The 22523-nt window shown below is 40.2% G+C and overlaps 1 long non-coding RNA gene across 17 annotated transcripts; it reads left to right on the top strand.

Annotated features, from left to right (window-relative positions):
* The first annotated feature begins 645 nt into the window (after positions 1-645).
* Positions 646-19344, top strand: LOC106097038 (uncharacterized). Of its 17 annotated transcripts, XR_002061663.2 has the most exons (7): positions 1152-1481; positions 4883-5004; positions 5545-5607; positions 5776-5810; positions 15362-15473; positions 18504-18688; positions 18779-19344. It is a non-coding gene; the product is annotated as an uncharacterized LOC106097038 (long non-coding RNA). The 17 variants fall into 17 exon arrangements; XR_003217431.1 differs by lacking the exon at positions 15362-15473 and adding an exon at positions 1026-1137 and having other exon boundaries at positions 1373-1481; positions 4883-4940; positions 18504-19344; XR_002061671.2 differs by having other exon boundaries at positions 4878-4940; positions 18504-19344.
* The last annotated feature ends 3179 nt before the right edge of the window (positions 19345-22523 follow it).

The raw sequence follows: 22523 nt of genomic DNA, 5'->3' as shown, positions 1-22523 counted from the left end.
ACTTCAAATCACCACACAAGCACACATCAGTTCACATGCATGTACACATGTGCAGAGTAAAAGCATATGTGTGCATGCAACTTCAAAAGTTAAAGTAGAAAAAGACTGCAGACTTTAGGAACAATATGGAATGAGTGATAGTGTCATCACCTTTCCATGATTTGGAAACATTTGTTTCACTGTAACATTTGTTTCACTGTAACATTTGAATGATCTTTTTTGTCACTTCGATGTCTCCCTCTTGTATCTTTGCTACACATTGGATATAATTTTTCTTACCATGATGATGCATGATCTTTACTCTCAAATCATTTTAATGGCTTCAGGAAGTTGCCCCTCTGCTCCAAATTACTGTTTAATAGGTTCCTTGAGTGTAAAATCTGGTATTTTTGCAAATTTGGCTCAGGGAGACCTGAAAGCCAGGAGACAATTTATTGTATTGGCCACAAACAATCTCATGGAGGAAAAAAATTCCCATAAATATTAATAAAGATTTCTATCAGAGCAAATTATCTCTCTCTCTAACCATGTCCTAACCTAGCAGTCATATATAGCCTTTAATTAATCCTGCATTTTTGTCAAAGACATTTGTCACCATGAAATTAATAGTTTAAAACAGCAACATATGAACAGATTCACTGAGTAATCAGAAAAGTTTAGCATGAATCTGGACATTAGATTTAAGCTTGAAGTTTTAACCAAATATCACTTGGTAGAAGCTCCTTACCGTTTGAAGAAATCTCTTCTCAATCTGCTGTCCTCTTGCCTGCATCTTGTATTTTTTCCATCTGAGACTGACGTTATTCCATCTTAATTATTTTTCTCCGTGAAAAACACAGCAGCTCATCTCATCCCGGGGCGCCAGCGCCTCGAGCTCCGGGTCTCAGCAGAAAAGTGCCGATAAACGTTGCAGGCTGATCCAGGTTCTAGTATGTGACGTCACAGCTGGAACACTGTTACGCCTCTGCGTAACCATGGTTACAGGGGACGCTTTGGAGCTCAGCAGCAAAAGATTTCAGGTTAAACTCTAAAACCAAATAAAATCAATATACTGTACATGTGTATAGTGTAAGCGTTCATTTTCTGGAAGAGGCTGTAAAACAGAGTTAAAAGGTGGCCGATGGCAGCCGTACTGAGGTGAGTTGTTAGCCTGTTCTGGCTGGCGTTAGTGAAGCTGCTTTCAACTGGATGTCACATTGTTGAACTCTGATGATTAATGAACTCTCGATGTGACGATGGTAGAATGTAATTGTAACCCTGTGTTCATTTAGTCGTTTGATACCGTTTAATATCCAGTCCATCTGTCTGGTGTTTTTAACATGCCCTGGAATAATGTAAAGTTTTACAGTGATTTACGACTCTTTCGCGACAGTCAGCTGGGGAGTAAACTGTGGCGGTTCTCAGAGGTAGCTCATGTGAGCCAGCAGTGACATCTGTACATGCAGTAGCCTTAAAATGCTGATTATTTATTCTCCTGCTAGGTAAGAATTGGTGTTTTATACGTACATTGTTTCTTTCTATATGTTATCGTTTGGTTATGTTATGATGTGTGGTTAATGATGATTATTAGTGTGCTAATCGTGAATAAGCTAGTGTAATGGAATTTCTTTTACTTATGTACTAATCACATTATTTTATTGTATAATGCCTTGGTGCCACTGGATTTTAACATGTCTGACACTCATGCTTAAGACAAATGGTGGGGGGTGTAGTAAGGATGTTGGGGGAAACAGGAACTCCAGAGGACCAGTCTTTTGTCTCTTCCAGGACTCTGGGAGGTAGCAAGGGAGTGTGAACCTTAAGGTGTGAAACAGCTGTACTGCCTTTTATTCCTGGAGAAGGTATTTAACTGAGAGCCATGCTAGGCTCAGTGAGACTCTGCTGACCTGCCCCGTGGTCATGCAGGCTCTCCACAAGCTTGTTTGTATGTTCTCTGTGTGTTTGGATTAAAGAATGTTAGCTACCGCTCATCTGCAGGCTTTATTTAAGTGGAAAAACTTCCACAACAGCTAGTAAGCTTGAAAATTAGCAGCCATGTTAAGCGGACTTCGGTGATCAAGTTCGTGTGTGACTGTTTGGAATATGGCTGGCACTACTTTTAAGAAGCAAGCTAAAGGGATGTGTTTTAAAAAGGTGCAAGGACCTAACTCAGTGAGTGAGTGTGTTCAGTAAGTTGTCTTTCATGTTGTGCATTTGAACTAGCAGACTGCACTGTTGTTGTTTAGGGGCTATGAGCACACATGGGCTGTGTCCCAATCCAGCGACCGCACGTACACAAAGTAACACAAAGTACCAGAAGTGCGGAAGTGCGAGGCTTGTGAAACGGGACGGTCTAGCCATCGTCACGCTGCTCAGGTTGCCTAGCAACCATGATGCTAACCGCGACAAACGTGTCATACAGCTTTGTGTGACAGAAATGAAGGAGAAAAATGTTTTGTTGGTCCTTCATTTTTGTCATGACATCACTTTGAGTATCTGAGGCTGAGACCACGTGACTGTAAAACATGAGAGTTGTTCTTCATTCTGTACAACAGTCATTTTAAGATTAGTTAGTAAATAACAATTAGCTCATGTTGTTCATGAGACTAAAATCATTTAACTTTGGTAATGTAAATATAATATGGCCAATGTTATATAGAGAAGGAGGATTTAGTGTTTGTGTTATTACGAGTGCTGAACAAGAAGAGTTCCAGATGGTCCAGTGGACACATGTGTGACTCCTGTGATTAAAGCATCTTTCAGCTTAACGAGTGAACCGTCAGCTCGTTCAAACACACGTTAAAGTCCGTTTGGCTCGACACCACCGAACAGAGGCAGCAATATAACATAGCTAACATTAACAGTGCAGTGAATCCTGCTTGTGCCGTCATATTCAGGACTGCAAACCGAGCAGCATCACTGACTTTCAGCTTGTTGTGTTTGTGGATATATGACTGACTTTAATTATCCATAAAATCATCACATTCTCTGTAAGGTTAAGGTCAACTATTGTATTATTATATTTTAAAGGCTTTAAAACCAAGTAAACGCTGAAAGTACAAACATCACTAATGTCACATAACTTTGCCGACATGTGACCAACAGTAATGTTTTAATGTTCCTCATTATTAAACATTCGCACATGAATAAGTGTGAAAGTTCACTCTTCGGCCGCTCCGCTTCAGCTCTCTACCGTATTTTTCGGCAAAATTATCCACACCCAGCACTGCGCTATGAATTGTGGGATATATGGGACCACGAAGTGTAAAGTGGATGTGAGAGAGGCTGTGATGAAGTCCTGGAGTTTTTAAGCACGTACGTGCTGCAGTCCAGAATATGAATATGTTGGACACAGGTGGTAAAGTGCTGTCACACCCTGAATAAACTGTGCTCTGTTCTTTGGTAAGATGACATATTTGTCACATAATCATATGGTTTATCAGAGGGGAAGTTTTAGAATACTAGAGTCCAAGGTTAGGTGCAATAATATTCAACCGTAATATTAGTTTATAACTAGGTCTTGTCAGTTAGCCAGTGTTGTGTCAAAAAGTCATGTCTGCCATAAACTCATTCCCAGTATTTGTCAAAACCAGTTGATCATATTTAAACTGCTATAGACAACTTTTTATGTATCCCTCATGAGTGATATTGAGTCATCTTGTGCCACAAACAACATTCCTGTCACAAGGTAGAAGCTGTAACCATGTTTTGGCAGTGATTTTTACTTCTTATTCTTTCATTTGACATTAAAATGACTTTTTTAAAGAGCAGAAACTGCAACTAATATAATAATAGTTCTCTAAACATATTTTAAGTTTCCCAAAAGGACTGGGTTGGTTTTAATATAACACAGAGTTATAAATATACTTGAAAAAATGGGTCGTTATTAAGTTTGATATATCCCCTTTTGTAAATCATGTTCACTAAAGTCTGTTTACCAACATAAGTAAAGACACTGGAAATCAGTTGTTGTCAGACGATGACTTTTTGTCACAACACTGGAGGTGAAGCAGGTATGATCCTTCATATCTGGAGTGTGAAGGTGCAGACATAAGTTCAGACATCCCTGGATGTTTAAGAGTTTACAATTTCTCTGGTTCATTAGCTTTAGTCAGTTAGTCACTAATTACTCAAGATTAGTTCCCAAGTCCTCCTGAATTCAAAGAAATATTCAGGGGACTCGGCGCTGTGCTTTCCCACAGGTGAACTCAGGTGAAATGAAAGAAGTAGTGGATTACCCTCCTCCTCTGGTACAATGATAACTCAGAAAAGCTCCTTGGAGTAATGAGATCAGGCTCAGAAGTGGTTCTAAGAATGTATATGTGTATTTATAAATGACATCCTTAAGTAATGCTTAAATAATGAGGAGATTAAGCAGTGACCAGTGACACGTTTAACAATGTGTCATTGTGTCATTCTATGTTTGTTTATGAGAACAAGATCCTTTTTTCTATCAGGTAACCTAAAAATGACTGAGTGCACCTTTAAAAATACTAACTTAAATAAACCAAGATAAGCCAGCAGTCCATAATGTGTGCACTATGTCACTAAAGTTATTGTCACTGCAAATGTAAAAGTAGACAGAAATGAACCAAAGAGGAAGTGACATGACTTTGAGGACAGGTGTGATCAGGTGGAAAGTGCAGGAAGCTGACTGATGTCCATCTGTGGCTGCATTAAATGTTGGCCTGTCCTGTATCAGCCATTCAGGATTTTCTTTGATGAACATTTAGCTCTTATGGCATGAACTTGCTCAGTGCATTATTGTTGGCTTTCCTACAGTCTGGTATTTGTTTACTAATTGATCGATACAGTGCATTAAATATGATGTTAAAAACCTCATCATCATATCAAACATGATAGATTTGTTTGGCACATGCTGACTGCTTTCTAATTAGAACAGAACAGGAGGCGAGAGCAGAGAACAAGAGTGCAGCAGTTTGGTGGAAGGTGAAGAAGAGGTGAGCATCCAAAAGACGAGCAAGAGGACAGTTTCATAGGAGACATCACGGCACAATAAAAGCTGTAAGAGCAGAGATTCATTCATATTTTTACTATTTTTCCTTTTAGTCCCGCTGCCTACAATAAATCAAATATAAAGAACAAACAAGAACTCAAATTGCATTGTTGTTCAGTATAATTCTGTGACTTCAACCTTTAGCTAACGTGTAACGTTTGACATTTCATATAAATGTGACTATAACATACAGTCAATAATATTAGAAAGGTGTTACTGAGTGAAACCTCCAAAGTCTGGATTTAGCTCCAGTGTTTTAAGATCCCAGCAGCGCTCGTATTTATGGCCACATTGTTCAGAGAGACGAGCTTTCTGGGTGCTGACTCAGACTTTAGTTCATTGAAACTTTAATGCCAGTTTAGTTTCAGACATTAAACTGGACACGTTTTGAATCTAATTGATAATAACAGAGCGATGCAACAGTGTTAGTGTGACGCCCTGCATATGTGAAGGATTATGATAAACCTCCGTTCTTACTGAATCTATAACATTGATCTGCCTGCATCATTTTTAAACAGTTTGTGTTGTTGTTGTGTTACTGTGCACAGAGAAACTCACCTGATGTAGTGGTAAGGCCATGTTCACCACTAGATGGAGACAACCTGGCACAGGTATTTTCTCTACATATTTTGTTTACATAGAAAGCAAAAGAAAAAATGTCGTGAGGTCTTTGCAGTGTTTTGTGCTTTTCAGATATTATTAAATTCGGCTCTTTTGAATTTCTTTGGCGACAGAGAAAGACTGGACTCAAAAAATGATCTTTATTTTTACATTTGCAGAAATGGAGACCCGCCACACGAACACACAAGCTCAGGTCTGAATTCTTTGCCAGCTGCATATATATTTCTGCACTGCGTCACACCGACACACAGTTTACTTTTTGTCTGGTTTCCTGTATTTTATACGCCTGTGCAGCTCTGCACTAAAACCTCCTGTTCTCTGCAGCAGCATGCAGTTTCCTGTCAGTACTCTGTGACATTGTGCTCAAACTGGTGTTCTCCCAGTCTGGCCTCATTAAAACAAAATAAACAGAAAATAAGCATTAAGAATATATATTTATTTCATAACAATACACATGGAAACTTCACACAGACAAACACACACACAAAACAACAAAATGCTCGTCTCATTTTGAGAATTTCACCACTTTTACTTTTCATGGAAAATAACTTGTTACATGACATCATTTAAAATAACTTTGTCAGTGAGTGGCTGCCACATAAGTATAAATCTAAATCACACATGTGGGTAGGGCTGCATAGTCAGTAAAAGTCACCAAGGCTCTGCAGAGCTCCAAACCTCCTCTGCCACAGACAGAAGCATCACAAATGTGCGCTGGGAGCTTTAAATGTTTAGCATTTAGAATTCAACTTTACTTACATGTCTAAATACAGGGTTACAAAATACAGTTTGCATCTAATCAGTAAGTGCAATAAGAGCAGATTATATACAGTAAGTTCAGTAGAGAGCAACATGTACTGGTCCATACAGATAAGGGTAGTATAAGTGGTGAAATAGTCATGAACAGAGAGACCAAACATACAGCTGAACAAATGTATAGCATACAGATGTTTTATATTGCTGTACAGATGGGCAGATTTACAGGTGTGCTATGAACAAATATACAGATGTGCTACATATGTACAGATGTATCGGTGTGAGATAAACAGATCTACAGAGCTATGAATATATCTAGAGCAGTGGAAGTGTAGCTCTCTGAACAGACTAGTGACCAGTGTACACACTATAACAGAGACTCTGTCAGTGTCCTAAATCTACAGCAGTAACCAGTGTGAGCATGTGGTGAATGTTGAGAATGATCATGGTCACTGGGAGGAGGCGTGTAGAAGGGTTCAGTGAGTGTGGATGGAAAGGTTCAGCAGGAGGCTGAGTTCAGCTGTGAGGAAGAAGCTCTTCCTAAACCTGCTGGTTTTAGTCTGAAGGCTCCTGTAGCGCCTCCTGGAGGGGAGGAGGAGCTGGAGGAGTTTCTTGGCAGGATGAGAGGAGTCCCTGAGAATGATGCGTGCTTGGCATAGACATCTCTTCTTGTGGACATCCTCAATGGCAGGAAGTGGAGTCCCTGTGATGCCTTGGCCGGCTTTCACCACCCGCTGCAGTGCCTTGCGGTCAGCAACAGAGCAGTTCCCACACCAGACTGTGACACAGTTGTTCAGGATGCTCTCTATCGTACAGTGGTGGAAGTTACCCAGTATGTCAGCAGACAGGTGGTTCTTCTTCAGTGTCCTCAAGAAAGAGAGGAGCTGATGGGCCTTCTTGACCAGGCTGGAGCTGTCAGTTGACCAGGACATATTCTCAGAGATGTGGATCGCCAAGAACTTGAAGCTGGAGACCCATCCAACAGCTGTGCCATTTATGTAGAAGGGGACATGGGGGTCTGTCTCCTCTCTCCTGAAGTCCACAGTGAGCTCTTTGGTTTTGCTGGTATTCAGGGGCAGGTTATTGTCAGCACCACACAGATAGGTGCTTTATCTCTTCCCTGTAGCAGATTCATCGTTGTCACTGATGAGAGAGTCACTGTGGTGTCATTGAATATGTTAGAAAAAAGATGGTTAAAAATATTTATATTTTGGGTAATGTCAGAGATATACTAGATTATAAGGCAATGCGTATTTTATATTTCTCACTAATTTTCCCCTATCTCAGTTATTGTGCTGAAGTGTGGGGGAATATATATGCGACTTATATACATCCTCTATACTTGTTACAGAAGAAAGTGGTACGAATGGTTCATAATGTTAAATATAGAGAACATACAAATAATCTGTTTATAAAATCGAAATTGTTGAAATTTGAAGACTTAGTGAAATTACAGACATTATTATTCTTGTGCAAGGCAAAAAATAATACATTACCTCTTAAGTTACAAAGTTTGTTTGTATTGTGTTCAGGAAGTGGGGACAGTAGAAGGAAGTTTGACTTTAAGCATAAGTTTGCTAGAACCACACAAAGGCAAATGTGTCCGACAGTTAAAGGTATAAGAATATGGAATTCTCTTGAAGATAATCTCAAGAGCTGTACAAACATGCACCGTTTTAAAATGTGTTACATACTTAAAAGGATAAATCAATATGAAGAACATGAAAGTAATTAGGATTAAATGTGGAAGAAAACATTTTCATTGCCATTTAATGCTGTATATTGCTGATTATATTGATTTGTTGTTTAGTTTTGCATTGTTACATAAAGATACGTTAGAGGGTTTTCTGGGGGTTATTGGCGCCCTCGTGTAAGAATATTTGGATTGCAGATAGGGGGCAGGTGCTAATAAGAATTTATTCTTCTTCCTGTTCCTTTTCACCCATGGATGCACTGTTATGTTGATGGGAGGGGGGTTCTGTGTGTGGGAGGAGAGGCACTGTTGAACCATGTGTGAAATAAATAAAGAAATGAAATGAAATGAATCTGCAGACTTGATGATGGAGTTGGATGCATACCGAGGTCTGCAGTCATAGAGGAACGGGCTCAGCACACAGCCCTGTGGAGTGCCAGTGTGAGTGTGATGGTGGTAGAGCTGTTATGGCCTGGCCTAATATGCTGGGGTCTGTTGGTCAGAAAGTCCATGATCCAGGTACAGATGGAGTTGTTGAGTCTAAGATCCACAAGTTTGGTGACCAGCTTGGAGGGAAGAACTTTACCTGTGCTGATCTGAAGTCAACAAACAGCATTCTTACATAAGTATTGCATAAATATCTGAGTACATGTTGCAAGAAACTGCATTCCCAGATCACGTCCAGTGTGTGCTGGTGCAGCGATTCTACAAAAATGTTCCACGTGGTTGTTTTTGTTCTTCCTACTGGTGATGATCCAGTGGAGCTCCAGTCACTCCAGGCTGGTGGTGCCACAAAACAGACTGCAAAAACACCTGTGCGTCCATGACTGATGCTGCTGCTTCACTTCTTTATGAATTGATCTTTTCACAACTGTTCAATTTGGACGAGCAGGAAACAGCTGACTTGTGGCTTCGCAGGAGGATTCCCTTTAACAACAAGAGCATGCACACAGTTTGTTTAGGCCACCATGAAGAGCTCACATTGTAAGTCACAAAGAGTCGGTATATGATACTGCAGCTTCCACTCACTGAGACAGGATGGCTCGTAGGAGGTGATTACACTCTGCTTCATTTGGTTCCAGTTCAGATTAACACATGGAAGGACGGAAACTGGAAACAAATGTTAGAAAAATATTTACTGTTAGAAAACATTCAGTGAAAACAATATCGATTTTTCTGTTTGGCTTCAAATCTGAGTCTCCAAAAGCCAGTCAGACAGTAGAGTTGGTGTAAACAGAGAGAGGAGAGGAAGCTTCTTTTAGACAGAGGAAGGAAAATATTTAGATTCACTTAAAAGGATAATTCTCTATTTTTAGCACTTTCCACTTTCATGCCATTAAGCTCTAATTAGCTTTACTTTCACTTAAGATACATGAAGACAGAAAAGTAAGAGTGTGATTCTGGCAAAAGATAAAATTTCTCATTGTTAAAGGTCCCTGCTCACTGACCCCTCTGTCTCTTAACTGCTGTATATGTGCTGGATTATTTGGACACAGTTAGACTGTGATTGTGTCTGTGGGGCTTAGAGACAATGACATTTGTTCACACAGTGGATTCATTTTCAAAGATCAGGGAGCTTTAGGGCTGGTATCACATTAACTGGCTCTAGGTGACAGAAAGCGCTGCAAGGACTGAGAACAAACAGTATTAATCCCTTTTTGGTGCACATTATGACAGCTGGGATTTATGTGTGTGTATATTATGTGTTGAGGTTTTCTCTTTGTGACTGAGGTCCTTACTGGCGGTGACATTTGTGTTGAGCGTGCAGTGCAGAGTGATCAGATGTGCTGTTCCACAAACAGGATGTTTTTATTGTAGTCACTGTAGCGAGTGAGATCTGTGAGAAATAAACCAGGAGAGATCAAACAACAGATCCATGATACAATCGAAATGAAGAGAAAAGGCTCACTGTGTGGAAGGCTAAGACACTCGTCACTCTGCAGACGAGCAGCAGAGACAGTTCAACAGGCCACAGAGTATTTTCCCAGAAGTCTCGGGGATCATCAAGATGCTTTCTGGCATAACTGAGAGCAGCCTTTGTTCCTCTTGCTCAGCAGGGTTTCCATCTTACAGTGTGATTTAGCAGGTGGGGAATCCTAAAATCAGCTGCAGTGGCTCTTTGTAGAAACTGAAATCAACAAGATGTAAGCAGGTATTTGATGAGCTGTCCTGGCTGATTTCCACCCTCAACACTGACAGTTTCCACCGTCTTTTTTCTACATGTAAGCATCACCAGCTGAAATTTGTATTCAGCTCTGTTACACTTGATGTAACAGACCACGAGCACCACAGCCATTGTGCATCAGTTCTTTACTGTAAACTAACCTGATTATCCTGCACTAACCTGCAGAGGACTTTCATGTGCTCTTTAAATAACACAGTTAGTTTGCTTTGCAGCGTGTTTAACAGTATGAGAACGTGAAGACTTCCATGTAAGCTTTCAGTTTATATCCCACTGAGCCGTCCTTACCTTTAAATATAAGCTCTCCTCTTCCTGTCTTGTATTCTTTCTCCATCTCTGCGTGAAGTTATCTCAAACTCTTTTCCCTGTGTGTCCCTGTGAAATACAGTAACTGGAGCTTTAGCTGCAACACACTGTGAGACAAACTGCACAAAAACAGTTTGTGTGTTTGCTGATGTTTGTTGAGCTGATAGAAACGTTGCATTTGAAATTACCTGCCACAACATGTTACTCCCTTTATGCTTGGTCGTCTTCTGCAGGGCTCATTAGATGCTGAAGTACTGCAGCCACAACTTATGGACACCTGCAGTCGTTGCAGAGCTGTGCCAAAAAACCAAACCACACAGCGGCCCACTTGGACCCTTTACTATGGCACACGTCATCTATGTGTGCCATAGTAAAGTTCTGTGACATCCCCTGGTGATTATTTCAAAGAGGACGGTACGCTCAGAGTGACAGAAACAATGACCCCCTGCAAATGTGTTAAACCAAAAGTAACAACAAAATGTCAGATATTTGTTTCAGAATGTAATGAGGAAAAGTAAAAAGTACTCCAGTAAAGCACAGATACCTGAAAATTCTACTTTAGTTCAGTAGAGTACAAAGTATTTGTACTTTGTTACTTATCCCTTGTGATGAACCTTAACTGAGGCGAGTGGGTCGTGCAGCTCTTTGTTGTTCTGGGCTGTTTTGGACCTTTTGGATGCGTCGTGGCTGGATGCCCGGCCGCTCCGAGGAAGGTTTCCATCTGTGGATAATGGCTCTCACTGTGGTTTGGTGGAGTCCCGTAGCTTTATAACCCTGTCCACACTGATCTCAATTCATTTGTTGCTGAATTTCTTAGGATGCTGGCATGAAGTCTGGCTTTGGAGGAGCTTCTGGTCTGTGACACACAAACAGTTCATTTATCTTAATAATGAACATTTTCATTTACAAAGTGCATTCTGTGTTTACTTGTGTTGTTGTGTAATATTTAGATGTGATGGTCTGAAACATTTAAGTGTGACACTTTTTCACACTATGGTGTATTATTTTATTTTTGATATATTTTTGGAGCGATCATGATCGGCCACCTAGACCAAAAATGCCAGGGCTGCTTTCTGTCAGTGTAAGTGACATATTTAACTGTTTTTCTACATGATAAAGGAAAAGCTGCTGTGACAGAAATCTGTTGGCACGGCTCTTTGTACTTAAATCGTAAGAAATAAAGGTGTACAAATATAGAAAAAAGCCCTGACAGCTCATTGCCCAGACTGCAGTTTTTTCCTTTTGCTTTTTAAACTGTAGTCGTGAAAAATCCACAAATTTCTGTAGCAAAAAGTGAAAAACAAACTTTTCTGTTATTTAACTGTTATTTGCTTGACAACTTTGTGTAGCATGAATGGAAATAAAGGAGGTTTTTATTACTAGGAGAAGCTGTAACACTTATAAAAACACAGTTAAAAGACCAAATTCATGCTTGTGCTGGTTTGTGGTGAGCAGCAGATCCAACAAGTTAAGAATTATTAACGACTTCAAGCGAGCGTTCAGGCCGGTGAGACTCATTTAGACACTCAGGCTGTGAGCCATGGCTCTGTGGTACGTGCACACATCTCTGCCATTCAAAGACACTTTGTATAACTTTATTTTCACATGTACATCATCTTTTTCAAGAAAGCAACATTTTATTCAGTGTTTTCATAAAAACGTTATTTTTATGCATTAATTTAATGTTGCTTTATCCTGACACTATGGAGTCTTACTGTTTTTAATTGTGGAGTGGAAGGTCTGCTAGTTTTTTAGACTGACTGTTATTGATAGTGTCAGCTTTGACTGAAGGACGTCTTCTTTTGTGCATGCGGGCCGCTTTGAGCGTTCACACTAGAGCGCGTTTGCTGTCGCATTTTATTTGTAGTGTGAACGAGCAGACAAAGAAATCGGATTTGATCAAAAAATCGGAATTGAGCATTAAGACCTGCAGTGTGAACGTAGCCTAAGTTCAGCTAGAGCACACACAACGCGCTCTGTTTAGACCCAGAGCAACAATATTGTATGACTGATGGCCTTAAAATAAAGACTTCAGACTTTACGTTTCCCAATTTTTGCTTTAAGTTAATTTGTTATTTACATAATAATGTAAATAACCTAATAATGATCCTTATTGCTGTTTTAGAGGAGCGCTGCTTCAAAAGAGAAAGTGACCCAGATCAGATTTGAAAATATCGGATTTGTGCCGTTCACACTGTCACACCATGATCAGATAGATGGGTCGCATAGGGTCAAAAAAATCGGATTTGATGCACTTTCGCCTGCAGTGTGAACGCAGCCTGAAAGGTAGCAGCAAACTACTGTGAAAGCTACTGTGACACGAGCTTTCACAGTAGCGTTTCTAACTTACTAGTTAGTAAGTCTGTAGTTCCTGCCTTGTTTAAACCATTGTGTTAGTAATTCCCGCTTTGTGTCCGAGTCCTGCACTTTTGGTCTTCACTCTGACTGCCACGCACAGGTTATTAAGACAGGCACATTACTGTGGACCTTTGACCTCTTCCTTAAGGTCAAATAAGGTCAAACTTTCATAAAATGCTTTTTCATATTTAAAACTATGCTTAAAATTCTACTGCCTTTGTTTGCATTTTCATTAGGAAATAATAATACAGATTCTAAATATGACATTGGCCACAAAATGTGTTATTTCTTCAAAGACAGTATTGTAAAGCCAAAGAATACATCAGAAATATAAGAGTATTCTGGTGAAAGTAAACAATCCCCAGAGAATTAGCTGCCTCGGCAGAGAGTTGCTCTGACTGCTTCTTTCTTTAGACAATAATTCTGATGGCAAAAAAAAAAGACTGTTTTTAGCCTGAATGAAGGTTTGCTTCTTGTTATTTGAGTCTGTTGTTCTGAATTTGAATCTGCTGACTAATACAAATTAATCTTAAAATGCATTTAGATAATCTCTTCATGTTTTTGATTGCACATATAGATGAATTTATACCAAAATTAATTAAATAGCTAAACACTGTAATGTCATTTAATGTCAAAAAAAATCAAACATTTAAACATTATTTAAACATAAACATAAACATAAACATTATTGTTTTTTCCACTTCAGTAAAATCTGAATGTTGACTTCATTGGAACAAACAGGTTTTATCTGCTCATGCTGGCTGTTTCCAGTTAAAGGGGAGAACAGAGTCCCATCACTGATGACTGATCACTTTCTGCTCATACTTTTAAGTTTAGTATGATTTTATTAGCTATAAAACTGTCCCAGTTTCATTGAGCGCTGAGGATGAACCAACACATTACCGTCTGTGTGCTTAACTGGTGACAGATTAAAGATAAGAGATCTGTGTGTGCTGATGTGTTAACTTTAAAAATCTGCCGTCTGACTGCTCAGACTGAGTCAGAGTAAAGTTCACATGCTGACGTGTGGAGACATGAAACCAGCTGCAGGTGTGAACACACTGATCCCAGATCAGCTGTATTTGTAACATGAACATTTCTGCTGCAAAGCTTCAAATGTTCAGCATGTTTCTCTGTTTCCAGTCTATAGATCCAGTCACACTTTCCAGATCCAGAGCAGCATCAACACCTGAGCTTCATTCAGACTCTGTTATTGAAGATGTTGTTGGTACAAAGTTCATCTGCTGCTCACATGAATCCTGTGATGAAAGATTTATTTCACTGAATGTTTCTTCAAAGCTCATTTCAACCTGTTGAAGTCATGAATGAAAGTGCAGACTGAGAGTGGATCACATGATGTTTAAGGTGTGTCATGTGACATGTTCAGTATTGTCACACGTGTCTAGATTGTCCCTGATATCATAACTGTTCAAACACTGATGATTATATTTGAAGAATTATTACTGATGGCAGCAAAGTTTGAATGGAGCTCTCTGTCTGTGCTGATTTGTCGCCCTCTGGAGGTCAAAACACAAACTGCATGATGTCACTGTAACCACCACAGAGACAGGAAGTGTTTTTATGACTGAAACACTGAAATGATGCTGACGGCTGTCGTTAGGCTCACTGACAGCAGTGCTGATGTGTTCATGTCAAACACTGGCTCAGGTCAGACTCCTTCATCCTTCTCCACAGCCACACAACGACATGTTTAAGAACCAGTGGACTTCCCAGTATCACATCTGTTAGCTTGGTGTCTCAAATGAAAGAATAGATGTGGATCTGTGTCGGAGCAGCTTCTTCCTCCATGGATGTCCACGAGCATCAGTCCAGCTGCTTTAATTCAATTCCTTTCAATTTTATGTATATAGCGCCAAATCACAACAAAAGTAGCCTCAGGGCCAGCAGAAGGTGGAAGACGAGGAGGATGGATCAGTGTGTGACGCCCTGTGACTCTCACTGATGCTGCGCTCACATCTGTTTTCCTGTTGGATGGAAACGGGCCACCGTCTGGCATGTCTCGTAGTCTGTGTGACATCCCTCGTGTCATGTCAGGTTAAGTGTTTTCAGCATTGTTGTGCAGTTCATGTTTAAGTTATTCATGTATTGCACTGTGCACAAGGTTCTAGTTTAGTTTCGCCACTGCCCTTTCTGCTTTATGTTGCTCTGTATCAGCCATAAGATAGGCTCACCTTTTGTTATAGATATTTCTGTCTCTGTGCCTGTGTCCATACCTGGGTCCAACACACACACACCTCCGCACAGTCTGCCTCAGCCGATTGTGACACAGTTATCAGCCCCATAACTGTGGCTCAGATTGGCCCTCCTGCACCTGCTAGCAGGCTCAGTAGGTCGTTACGACCAATTCATGAGCCGCAGCGCTGTGTCCCAAAAATATTATTTCTCTTATCGACTTGAAACCATTGACATGATCTTTATTTTAAAACAGGTGAGCAGATCCAGTGTATGTCATGAGTGAGCTGGTGAAAAGATGCCAGGACAAGAACATCAGCCTGAACTTCAAATACGACACTGTGTGTGTGCTGTCCTCACATATACATGTCAGTATCTTCTTTTACTATATGGCACAAGAACAACATTTCCTGTTTATAAAACACTGTTTGGTGTTTATCAGACAAACACCCACATAGTAAGCAGGTCTGGCCCAGATCTGGTATCAAGCCGGCACTGCTGGCTGACTTTCTATTTAGGACAGTGCATGTTAATGAACATAAACGTAAAAAAAAAAAAAATTACATGAATGTAAACATGCCAGATTATAGCCAAGGGCTAATTTCCATCTGTAGTCCTTAAACATAAAAAATAGACATAATAATTCATGACAATTCATCATTCATTCATAATAAAAACTCTATCACCAAACTTACACATACACACCATTCTGTTCCCAAATAAAACATTAAAACTATACAACTTATACATGATCACACACTTGATTTGTCCATAACCAGTTTTTAACCTTTGCCTTAAACAAATTGAAAGTCGAGCATTCTCTGATGGGTTGAGGAAGACTGTTCCACAGATGGCCGCCCTTGACAGAGAGGACATTCTGCCCAAATGCTGTCCGTCTGTGAGGCATAAACAAGTCTCCTCGGGTTGTAGCTCGAGTGGTCCTGTCTGAGCTTTCTTTATGCCTAATGAACTGCTTTAGTGGTGGTGGAGCAAGGGAGTGTAAGACTTTATATATTAAACAGACTCTTTTAAGTTTCACTAAGTTATTGAAGTTCAGCAATTTATGTTTTTTTAACACATGACAGTGGTGGTGGGAAGTTGGTTTTTTGTCAAGTAGTTTTAAACTTCTTTTATAAATGTTTTGAATAGTTTTAAGTGTTGTTGGACAAGCAAGTGACCAGGACGTCAAACAATAGTCCATATGAGAGATGATCATTGAGTTTTGCAACATTAATATTTAAATTATTACGTATATGATTAAAATTTCGATTATTAAATTTAAGCACCTGGGACACTTTATTTATGTGACTCTTGAAGGATAATGTTGGGTCTAGAATGACCCCAAGATATTTAAATTCTGGAGCTAATTCAAGCTCTACTCCATCCAGGAATATGTTTGACTGCTTCAAGTTTAAGGGGCGTTTGGAAAAATACATGCAGACAGTTTTTGAGGTGTTCAACATTAGGCATGAGTCCTCCAGCCAGCTATGCATTAATGCTAAAGCAGCTGTAAGATCTTTTGCCACCTGCTGGACACTGTTTGCTTGCGTATATATAACTGCATCATCCGCATACATTTGAGCAAATATATTTGGACAGACTTCAGGTAAGTTATTGATAAAAAGAGAGAACAATAAGGGCCCCAAACAGATCCTTGAGGAACCCCTGTATCACAATCTAAATAGGGAGATTTAACCCCGTCCAACACCACACACTGTTTCCTGTGTGAGAGATATGAGGCAAACCACTGAAGAGCCTGACTGGAGATATTAAACTGAGTCAATCTGGACAATAATATCTGATGGTTTACAGAGTCGAAAGCCTTCTTCAGATCTAAAAATACAGCTCCAACACAGGGACTCTTGTCCAGCAAGCTCTTCAAGTTCTCCACTAACATACAAAGGGCAGTATCTGTGGAGTGATGTGCACGAAACCCAAACTGCAATGGATGTAATGAGGGTTGGGTGTTTTCTAGGTCAGCAGTGAGGAGTTTAACCACCCACTTCTCAGCTATTTTAGATACGACCGGGAGTATGCTTATGGGGCGATAATTAGCCATGTCAGTCTTCACACCTGCTTTGAAAATTGGTGTAACTGCAGCAATTTTCCAATCTGTTGGAACAATGGAGTGTTCAAAAGACATATTCAAAACATGAGTGGTTGGACGTACAAGCAAATCCATGTGTTCTTTTAGGAAATTTGTGTTAATACCATATACATCAAGTGCTTTTGATTGTTTTAAACCTGTAATTAGTTTAGCAACTTGAGTGTCTGAAATATGAGTGATGGTGAACAAATTTTGACCAACATCATTCACATTATCAGAGCATACGACTGAGTCAAAGCGCTGACTGATCTCCTTAACAGATGAAATAAAGAAAGTGTTTAAGTTACTGGCAATAGATAGAGGCTCTCTAACAATAGAGTTATTTACATAAAGTTCAATTGTATTTTTACTTTTGTTTGAATGACGGCCAAGTAATTTATTTATGTGTTGCCAGATAATTTTACCATTACCTTTGGCTCTTTCAATTATATTTATAAAAAAATTTGCTTTAGCCTGTCTCAAACTTCTTGTTACTTTGTTCCGCATTGAAGTAGGCAGCTGAGGAGTAGGCCCAGGCAGCCAAGATTGAAACCCAGGCAGCTGAGGTCGAGGCCCAGGCAACCGAGGTGGAAACCCAAACAGCAGAAGTGGAGCCCCGGACAACAGGGGCGTAGACACTATTAGCTGCTGGTGTAGCCTTACTAACTGGGATGGTGGTTGGAGCACAGTTAGTTGAGGTGGAAAGCAATGCAGAGATAGCTGTGCCCATAGGCTAATTAGGCTAATTAGTTGTAGCCAGTCCAAATCACTGATGTTTGAATTAGGTCCAGGATTTAGTTCTATATCACCAGCCAAAAGTAGCATCAGAACAAGTTTCAGAATCTCCAGCGACAGTTGTGGTATATTTGATTGTTCATGTTTACCTGGGGGTGGTCTAGCATGACCAAAATCCAAGAATCTTGTGAACAAAAGATGTTGACTCCATTTGGCTGGGAAAGTGGTATAATTATCCAGCTTTCTTGGACATGTCGAACTCCACAGAAGATAAAAATGTATAAAAACAAAAAGAGAAGTTGATGTCAAGATCCAGGGGTTTTTAGATGGTTTTTTAGGTGTTTTTTTTGGCAAAAGCACAGGACCTGCCAAGCTGTGTGTCTGCACATTAGCAGCCATCTTCCATAAGACGTATGTCATCCAGATACAGGCCAGGCCTGGCATAGATGCCACTGTTTATGTGATTGCATGCCATATCTGGCTTGATTGTGCTTTGGGTTATGTGGCCCAGGCTCATAGAAAACAGGTCTTGGGAGGAGGAAGTCATCAGATCTAGGTCTACATATTTCTGTTATAGAAGTGCAGCTCCTTCAGAGATGGGACAAAGAGGAGGTCACCAGCCTGCTGAGGCCAAGTTCGATTTGATTTTCCAGTCAACACTGAGAGACCTTGACCAGGAAGTCAGAGGTCAGCTCATGCGGTGAGCAGGAAATGAATCAAGGAAGAAGGATCGCTCGACTCAATCTCAAAGAAAATCTCCTGGTACTTGTTTTATAGCTGTTATTTATATTCATTATGGCCATTATAATGATGTGCCTTTTGATATTAACAAGCACGTTTTCATTGTCACAGAGAGGGAAACGTTGTATTTTCTGCGTCTCTTCCTCACAGTAAAGATATTTCTATTGCACTCCTGCAAAGAAGATTCTGCAGGTAAACTGTTGATGGGACAATAAACAAATTTCACTTTGCAAAATGTTCTGCAGGGAGGTTGTGGTTGCTTCTTAGACTACCATAACTTGGATGACTGAGAACCTACGCAGACACGTTCTGAAGGAAGGGCTCCACACTTATTGTACTGATTTAACTGTGTTCATTGTCATCTAGCAAATTTTGCTTTAATGTGTCTCTATCGACAACACAAAGCATTTTTTTCACTATTTATAAAACGTAGAAGACTTAAAATATATCTGCAGTGCTTGGTGTAAATTCAGTGATTCAAGCCGCAGTTGGTTGGAGTCCAACAGTCTGCAGTGGCCACCACAGTCCACCGTCTTCACATCATAAGGACAATTTCAACATGTCTGTCACGTCTCCTTGCACTTGTACTCATGCCTTGATGAACAAGTAGGTAGAGTTCAAATGTGGATTTTCAGTGAGTTTATAAGTACAAGTTACTGTTACTGCTGCTGTTTGTGTTTTGTCAGGTTTTTGTCATGAATATGTTTCAGACAGAAGAAGGTGATATTCCAACGGAGCTGAAGAGAAGAGCCGTGGATGTCTTACATTTGAAGAGCAGAGCAGCTGAAGAAAAGCTGTGACTCCAACGTCAGATAGACACTGATTCATCACCTCCACCAGCAACACACTGACCTGCATTCATCAATAGATGACACTCAGGACTCTGGTTCCACAGCTGTTCCTGTTCACAGCAGCATCCAGTTAGAGAGGAAACTGTATAATGCAATGATGATGTTCCAGCGTCCTGCAGATGGCGTTCTTGCAACGTGTTCAGAGAGCCGACACTTTGATGATGCTGCTCTGCTCAACTTACTTTAGCCTGGGTTGGACTCTATATGAGCTGCTTCCACTCTGGTTTCACTGTTAAATACACTTGTTTGATTTCACTTGGAAAAGCTGAAAAATAAATATTTTATTGCAAAATTATTTGTTGGTACATTTTTTGAGGGTCAGATATCTTGTTTGATTTGAGGAATGAACTGTTAAGGTGTTAAAAATGAATCAGGTTAAAATATTTCAATTTTAATTTTAATTTCAATTTCAATTTTATTTATATAGCGCCAAATCACAACAAAAGTCGCCTCAAGGCGCTTCATAGGTACAGAGAAAAACCCAACAATCACATGACCCCGTATGAGCAAGCACTTTGGCGACAGCGGGAAGGAAAAACTCCCTTTTAACAGGAAGAAACCTCTGGCAGAACCAGGCTCAAGGAGGGGCGGGGCCATCTGCTGTGACCGGTTGGGGTGAAAGAAGGAAGACGGGATAAAGACATGCTGTGGAAGAGAGACAGAGATTAATAACAGATATGATTCGATGCAGAGAGGTCTGTTAACACATAGTGAGTGAGAAAGGTGACTGGAAAGGAAAAACTCAATGCATCATGGGAATCCCCGGCAGCCTACGTCTATTGCAGCATAACTAAGGGAGGATTCAGGGTCACCTGGTCCAGCCCTACCTATATGCTTTAGCAAAAAGGAAAGTTTTAAGCCTAATCTTAAAAGTAGAGATAGTGTCTGTCTCCCGAATCCAAACTGGAAGCTGGTTCCACAGAAGAGGGGCCTGAAAACTGAAGGCTCTGCCTCCCATTCTACTTTTAAATACTCTAGAAACAACAAGTAAGCCTGCAGAGCGAGAGCGAAGTGCTCTAATAGGGTGATATGGCACTACAAGGTCATTAAGATAAGATGGGGCCTGATTATTTAAGACCTTGTATGTGAGGAGCAGGATTTTGAATTCAATTCTGGATTTAACAGGAAGCCAATGAAGAGAAGCCAAAACGGGATAAATATGCTCTCTCTTTCTAGTCCCTGTCAGGACTCTTGCTGCAGCATTTTGGATCAGCTGAAGGCTAATGGTGCTTTAAATCAGTGCAGATGTACAAGTATAATGTAATGTAACATGGTGATAATGGTTGTAGTGGGCTTGTAGTGTAAATGTGATTAAATGTGACATTAATGGTGACGCTGCATAAACCTGATCAAACAGTTCTATTAGTGGGTCTGTGTGATCAGCATCAGTGGGTTAAGGTGAGGCCTTGACTAGTAGAACGTCATGTTGGTGTCTGACAACACATGAGCCAACATCAGACTCCGAGCGCTACGATGCTAAAGATCAGAAGATCCAGTGTGACATCATCGTTACCTGGCAACAGCAGCCCTCATCTGACTTTATTGGAGGATATTTACAGCAGCAACACTGTTTAGTTTGATATGACGGATTAACAACATGCTGTGATATCCAGTTCATCTGTAATAGATACTGGATCTAATCAGTCAGCAGATATTTGATCAGCTTATTTATAACTATACTAGAAACAAACACAACTGTGTTGGTGATTCATGCAAACTTGCATATCAGCCTTTGAAGGTTTTGTAGTATTGAGAACAAAGAGGTTGTGTTAGGGCTGAAAAGCCCGACTTGTTCTCCTCTGCAGGTCATCAAATGCACCACAGAAGTTTGTATTTGCACAGCCTGTATATGTTTGATGGCTTTATTATTCTCTGTTCAAAGACAATAAATGTGGAAAATGTCTCATGTAGTATCAGCTTCATTTAAAATGACTGCAAACATTTAGAGAACATGTGCTGCTGTTTGTCCTACATTTCAACACTGAATGAACCCTGAAAACGTGATGGCAGGTGGCAGATTGGAGTCCACATGAAATATCGGCTGTATGAAGACTGGAAATATAGATGATACAAATATGCAGCCAAACATTTGTGGACATGGATAAACTCTCTGATCCACAAAGCAGGAAGTGACACAGCTAGAAAATGAAAGTGTGTAACAGCTGAAGTCAAATGTAATGCAGAGTTGAATCTGCACTTGGATCCATGTGTGAAAGGTCCACATGTAGGGATCACATGAGTCCTGATGTTTGTCAGTGCAGCTTGATAACTCCATCTACTGTGGGCTACATATACTGGGCTGGTAGCTCCATAGTGTTGCAAAGAAACTATTCAATGTGCAAAGTTTAAAATCAGAGGCTCTTCTAACACAGGAGCCATGTTGAGTTTAGATCACAGCGACCACCGGCAGTCTGAAATGGAATGAAGCCCATTGACAGCCAGCAGGTCTAAACAGGAACGCAGCCATTTGTATGCGTGGCAATGATGTGGCTGCAGCTGACACAGGATTGGTTCAAACTAAACATCATTTCACAGAGTTCACAAAGAAACTCACGTTTTTATCTTTGAAGATCATCATAAAGTAGAATTGATGGTCCAGCAGACAACAGCAGGAGGTTTGAGCCCTTCTGATGCAGCAGAAACAGGATTTGGAGGAAGATGTTAATAGATTAGAAAGAATTGTACACTGTGAATCAATGCAAGTCTTTCTAGATAGACAGATCTTTAATAATCCCTCAGGTAGGTTCCTCTGGGACAGTCACAGATAGAGACACCAATTCTGACGTCCTTTGAAAGTTTTCATCACTCGTCATGTACACAGATGTTAATTCTACATATTCCTAGTACTGAACTCTAAATCAATATGAAGAAAATGCTCCTACTAATCTGCATATATGTTGATATCAAATCCTTTTCCAGCACATGGATAAATCTCTATAAATCTTTCAGTCTGATCAGAATGGGCACAGTGTTGTTATTGCAGCACTCCCTGATGTTTGAAAAGC

The sequence above is a fragment of the Oreochromis niloticus genome, unplaced genomic scaffold, assembly GCF_001858045.2.
Source record: "Oreochromis niloticus isolate F11D_XX unplaced genomic scaffold, O_niloticus_UMD_NMBU tig00000768_pilon, whole genome shotgun sequence".
Classification (NCBI taxonomy): domain Eukaryota; kingdom Metazoa; phylum Chordata; class Actinopteri; order Cichliformes; family Cichlidae; genus Oreochromis; species Oreochromis niloticus.
Note: the sequence above shows the minus strand (reverse complement) of the source record. Positions and strands in the feature narration are given on the sequence as shown.